Source organism: Crocuta crocuta, unplaced genomic scaffold (assembly GCF_008692635.1).
Source record: "Crocuta crocuta isolate KB4526 unplaced genomic scaffold, BGI_CrCroc_1.0 scaffold267, whole genome shotgun sequence".
Classification (NCBI taxonomy): Eukaryota; Metazoa; Chordata; class Mammalia; order Carnivora; family Hyaenidae; genus Crocuta; species Crocuta crocuta.
In genome coordinates, this window is record NW_027531899.1 from 380664 (window position 1) to 387268 (window position 6605).

Sequence of the window (6605 nt, forward strand, 5' to 3'; positions counted from 1 at the left end):
CCCCCTGCTCAGACGCCAGCCCTAACCTTAGAGGAGTGCAGGTGCGTGAGGTTGGCACTCTCAGGCTGATACGTTGCTCTAGGCCTCTGAGCCAGAGTCGTGTGGGGAAGAGACAAAAGTTAGAGAACAAAGCAGAAAGAAGAATGTTTTTTGTTGGCTGTAAAGGGAGCACATGAGGAAAAGAGGATTAGCAGAGGCTTGGCAAGTAGGGGTTGGTCCCTTTAATCCCTACCACCGGTCACCACCTGGCCTGGTGGCAAACCTGCCCCGCCCCCCACCTCACCACTTTTTCTTGGCAAGGAGGGAGGTAGAGAATTTTGAGAGTTTTTCTCATAGTGAGGTTGGCACCAGTCAGGGCACTGAGTGTTCAGACAGGCTGTCCCGAACAGGGTGGGGAGTGTGGCGCATGAGGGGCAGAAGTACATCCAAGGAGGTCAAGTGAGATTGAGTTTATTGATCACTTGGAACTGGGAGCGAGGCCAGCATCTCCCTCACATGCTTTTTCCCCCTGAGGCAGGTGTGTGCTACGCGTGTGAGCAGGGGCCCCGGGATCAGCTTCCACAGTGAGTTAGTGATGTACCCAGGAAAATCCCTTTCCCTCACTGGGACTCAGTTTCCCTTTCTAGGCAATAGTGCAGGGGTTAAGAGCACAGTGAAGGCATGGATTGGAATGCCTTGTCCCTTCTTTGCTGTGGGAACTTGAACAGGCCACCTCACTTCTCTGTGTCTCATGATGCCAATAACAAGACACACCCCTTAGCCATTTTCGGAGGAGTCATGGGTGATGGGTGTGAAGTACGTGGCAGTAGTGTCAACAGATGGTAGCTGTTCCTATTACTCCACAGGATGAAGGACATGAGCAAGGGGTTCTTTAAACCCCCTTCTGGATTTGATCTTTTCTGGTCTAAAGTTCTGAATACTGTTTCCTTGGAAAAAGAGGAAGGGAGAAAAGCCTTGCGGGAAACTCCCTGCCCTTCCTTCCTTGGCACAGCTGAGCCTTTCCCCCTAGGGCTGATAACGGGACATTGACCTTGGAGGTGGCCTCCTGGAGGGACGATGGAGCACGTGATGCCTGGAGATGGTGGGTTAAGGTAGACCCTAAGGTTGTTCGGGGGCGGGGGGCGCGTGGCCCCTGCACAGCCCCTTGCCCATCTCTCTCTCTGTCTCTCCCCTGAGAGACTGTCTGACTGTCTTGCTCTTTCTCTTCCCTGCAGGTCAGCTGCCCTTCAACCCTCTTGAGTGCTTCTGGCTGTTTCTGTTTATACCAATGTGTCCAGCAGGTGCTCCTAGATGCCTTGGTCATGTTATTTCCTATTTATCCATCTGTATATGTGTGTCATTCCGGACGTGTGCTGGGGGTGTCTGCCCGTCTGTGTGCATGTATGTAGCGGGTCCACGTTGATGTATGTATTTGTGCACACGCCTGTGTTTGTGAAGTGTGTATTTGTGCATACATGGGTATCCATACCTGTTTCTGTCCAGACATGCACATCTGTGTGAATGTGTGGCAGGGTGTGTGTGGACCAGTGTGCCTGAATGCACGCCAGCCTCTGTCTGTCTGGAGGTAACCGAGTACATGCTTTGGGGTATGTCTGTTGGGGCGTGTCTACGCGTGTGTCTGTGGGTGCACTCTCATGTCTAGCTGTGTGTTACCGTGTGTGTGTGTGTGCACGTGCTACTGGTGGCTGGGCATGGGTGTATGAATGGACGTGGGTGTGCATTCTGGCACAGTGTGTAAGCATGTGGGCCACACTGTGTGAACCTGCCTGAGATCTGCTTGTGCCTGTCTGTGTCTGCATTCAAACACACACTCTGTCTCCATTCTCCAAACAGCAGGTGGGTTCCCTATTTCTCAGGGTATCGCCTCGCTCAGTTTTCAAGGGTTACATGAGACAGAAAAAGCCTGCACAAGACGTGTGTGTCCTGAGAACATTCTGAGGTGGGTCAGCTCCTATTGCACTAACTCAAATGTATCCGCAGAAAAGTCCCTCCTATTCTGTCCCTCCAGGCTCCTGAGCCTATCAGGACATTTAAGACAGTCTTCTTGGGTGACTGTCACCCTGGGTGACTTCCTAGGTGGCTCAGTCGGTTAAGTGTCTGACTTGGGCTCAAGTCACGTTCTCGCAGTTCGTGGGTTCGGGACTCTCATCAGGCTCTGTGCTGACAGCTCAGAGCCTGGAGCGTGCTTTGGATTCTGTGTCTCCCTCTCTTTCTACTCCTCCCCAACTCATGTGCGCTCTCTCTCTCTCTCTCTCTCTCAAAAGTGAATAAACATTTAAAATACCTATTAAAGTATTTTAAGACGCTCATCCAGCCAGTACTCAGTCAACCCACCAGTCCGTGGCACCTGGGCTGAGGGACGCTGAGGACCCTAGGGTGACCAGGACAGGCTGGGCAGGGCAGCTACAGGCCAGTGAAGCTCAGAACACACAGGGCTGGGGTGAGAAGGCACAGACCGAGGAGTCAGGGCAGGGATGGGGGACACAGAGCAGTCAGGACAAGGTTGGAGAGACAGAGGGGTCAGGGTAGGATTGGGAGGCACAGGTGTCTGTAGGGACCCCAAAATGGTACCTGTTTCAACCCCCTCAATTCAGGCTGAGCCACTAGAGGGCGAAGTAGGGATTTTGCGAGGCAGGATGGGGGGAGTGGGGAGGGAGAATTCTGGGCAGAGGAATCCAAGTGCCAAGGCAGGGGGGCGGGGTGGGTGCTGTTAGGGTGGAAGGATCTGGGGCCCTGTGCACCGAGGAGGCTGTAGTCGTCATCGGACCTGCTGGACCTTATGCGAGCTGGTGGGGAGCTGGACTCTGTCCTAAGATGATGGGGAGCCCCAGAGGCTTGTAGGGGAACAAGATGGTTAAGTTTGTGCTTCAGAGGGATTGTTCCGAGTTTTGGAGAAGATGAGACTACAGGTAGAGAGACACAGAAGCAGCTTCTCTAGGCTCCAGGTGACAGAGGACAGGGCCATGAGCATGGGGAGGAAGCGTGGGTTGCAGAAAGATATGGAAAGACAGACGAATTCTCACTTGGTTATGTGGTGGTTGTGTGGGGTAGGGTGAGGGTGGAGCCCAGTGTGGGGGGTGGTGGGAGTGTCATTTATTGGTTTGGGGACACACATCAGGAGCACGTATGAGGCAGGAGATAATGAGTTCCACTTTGGACATGTGGGGAACCGGGCACAATCCCTGCTTCTAGGGATTTCTTAGACTGGTGAGAGCAGATCTGGATAACCCAGTCTTCAATGCGACCATTAGTATTCATTAATAATGTTTTGTAATAATTTACTCCTTGGGGTTGAGGATTGGGAGTGCTTCCCAGAGGCGATGCCATTTGAACTGGGTTTTTGCTGGATGAGCTCACAGGTGGGGGAGGAGAGGAGCGCAGGGCAGAGAGAGCCTCACAAGCCAGGTGTGGACATGCCAGATGGTGGGACAGAGCAGACATGCGTGACTGCCACACTCGCGCTCCCTCCGCCATCCTCATCAATCAACTCTCTGTCCTCTACCCCCTGGCCTTACCCAAACTCCCAGAAAAAGCTGGCTCATGGCTACAAGTGTACCTGAAATCTATGACCCAAATGAGAATGTTTTGGGTTTTAATTAAGGTGAAGGGGCGCCTGGGNGGGTGAAGGGACACCTTGGCTCTTTCAGTCAGTAGAGCATAGGATTCTTGATCTTGGGGTTGTGAATTCAAACCCTACACTGGGTATAGAGCTTATATATATATTTCATATACATATTATCAAGAAAGTATTTATTTAGGGGTGCCCAGGTGGGCAAACAGTTCAGTGGCATTTAGAACAATTTAGTACATTCACAGAGTTGAGAAACAAACCACCTGTCACTAGTTCCAAAACATTTCGAAGTGAAAATCTTAGGTAAGCCTTAGGTTTAAAATTCTTTAATGTTTACTTCTGAGAGACAGAGCATGAGTGAGGGAATGGCAGAGAGAGAGGGAAACACTGATCTGAAGCAGGATCGAGGCTCCCAGCTGTCAGCACAGAGCCCGACATGGGGCTCGAACTCACAGAGTGAGATATCATGACCTGAGTCGAAGTCAGACGCTTAACCAACTGAGCCACCCAGTGGCCCCTCCTTGGTTTAAATCTAAATGCTAGTACTGCTGATAATGATAGCATTCCATGAGCTTGTGATCTGAGGTGTGAAGCTCTTTATGGGCACGATCTTATTAAAGTCCTCACTGCAAGCCTGTGAGGTTGGGTTTATCATGCCCAGTTTGCAGATGAGTTAAGTAAGGCCCAAAGAGGTGGAAATGAGTTGTTTTGGGCTCCATGGCCGATCAGGGTAGAGCCTGGGCCTGGCCTTGTGTTGACCCTAGATTTCACTCTCTTAACCACCACGCTGGGCTGCCAAGCCCCTCCTTTGTTCTTTATGAGACATCAGAAAACTGTTCTTGATAATCCTGTGATTCTTGAAAAACTTCCCTGTAAGCCTAAAACAAAAGATTCCAAACGTTCAAAAGGAAATACAAATAAAACCAGTCTTGCAAGAGGAGGGAGGCTTGACCTTCAGTTGTGTTTGTGTTCTTTGGGACGTTAACCAAAGACCCAGGCAAGTAGCATTACACAGTGAAGGGGGGAGTGAGTAGAACAAGAGGTCTGGTCAGAGAATGAAGTGTTTGTGTTCAGGTTTCAGATGGCGGCAAGGATCAGGGTGGGCCGCGGGAGTGTGGCTGAAACACGTCGAGAGAAGGCCAAGGAGAAGTCAAGGTGCTTTCTGTCTGGTTGTTGGGCCAGCTCTGGCCAAAGGCCACTCTTGTGCCTTCTTGCGGCAGCAGGGCCACTCTTGGAGGAGAGAGACGGAGAAAGTTTGAGAGAAGACAGGGACAAAGGAGACAGATTTTTAAAAAGGAAGGGCTTTCCTAAGAGGGTGGAGTGCTCTGGGCACTCCAGAAGTGCTTGGGGAGCTTCTGACTGGTCATGGTTGAGTAGCTCCTACTGGATCAAGCATCCTGAAAGTTACACCCATCAACTCAGAATAAAACGAAACAAAACAAAACACCGATTCCCTGACATCACTGCAGGCTGGATCAAAGTAGGCAGGTATGGAATGGGGTCAGAAGAAGGGACTTTCCTGTTATTAAAGCTTTTGGCCTCAGGCAGGTGAGGACAGTGCCTTGAGGATGGCTGAAACCCAGGCCGTCCTGGGTTTGTAAAGTTTTCTGAGTTGGAGGACCAGGGGACAGAAGGCAGGGCGATTACAGAGCCTGGGGACAGCGGTGATAGGGTCTCAGAAGGGAGAGATCTTTGTGCGGGGGGGGCCCCTCTCTCTAGATATAAGCATGCCATGCTTTGTTGCACTTCACAGATACAGCATGTTTCCCAAACTGAAGGGTATGGCAACCCCTGTCTGGAATGTCTATCATGCCATTTTTCCNCGGAGAGATCTTTGTGCGGGGAGGGCCCCCCTCTCTCTAGATATAAGCATGCCATGCTTTGTTGCACTTCATAGATACAGCATGTTTCCCAAACTGAAGGGTATGGCAACCCCTGTCTGGAATGTCTATCATGCCATTTTTCCAATAGCATTTGCTCATTTTGTGTCTCTGTGTCACATTTTGATAATTCCCACGGTATTTCAAGACTGTTTATTATTCTTGTTTGCTCTGTTGATCTGTCACTAGTGACCTTTGACGATACTATTTTAACTGTTTTGGGGGGGGTCACAAACTGTGTCCATATAAGACGACGAACTTAATCGATAGGCATTGTGTGTCCTGAGTGCTGCCCCGACCGGTTATTTCGCGGTCTGTCTCCCGTCCCTGGGCCTCCCTATGGGCTGAGATACAATATTGAAATTAGGCCAATTAAGGAGCACCTGGATGGCTCAGTCAGTTCAGCATCCGACTTTGGCTCAGGTCATGATCTCCCAGTTTGTGGGTTCGAGCCCCACATCCGGCTCTGTGTTGTCAGCTCAGAGCCCGGAGCCTGCTTCCAATGATTCCGTGTCTCCTTCTTTCTCTGCCCCTCCCTCGCTTACACACTCTCTCTTTCTCTCTCTCTCTTCCTCTCCCTCAAAAATAAATGAATATTAAAAATTTTTAATTAGGTGGATTAATAACTTTACAATGGCCTTTAAGTGTTCAAGTGAAGGAAATAGTCACACATCTCTCACTTCAGAAATAATTAAGCTCAGGGGCGCCTGGGTGGCTCAGTCGGTTAAGCATCTGACTTCGGCTCAGGTCATGATCTCACAGTTTGTGGGTTCAAGCCTCGCGTTGGGCTCTGTGTGGACAGCTCAGAGCCTGGGGCCTGTTTCGGATTCTGTGTCTCCCTCTCTCTCTGACCCTCCCCTGCTCGTGCTGTCTCTCTCTCAGCAATAAATAAAACATTTAAAAAAATTTTTTAGAAATAATTAAGCTCAGTGAGGAAGGCATGTCAAAAGCCAACACAGTCCAAAAGCTCAGCTTCTTGTGCCAAACACTTAGCCAAGTTGTGAAGGCAAAGGAAAGGTTTTGAAGGAAATTCAAAGTGTTACCCCAGTGAACATATGAATGATAAGAAAGTAAAACAGCCTTATTGCCACTAAAATTTTTTTTGAATATTTATTTATTTTTGAGAGAGAGATAGAGTGAAAGAGGGGGAAGGG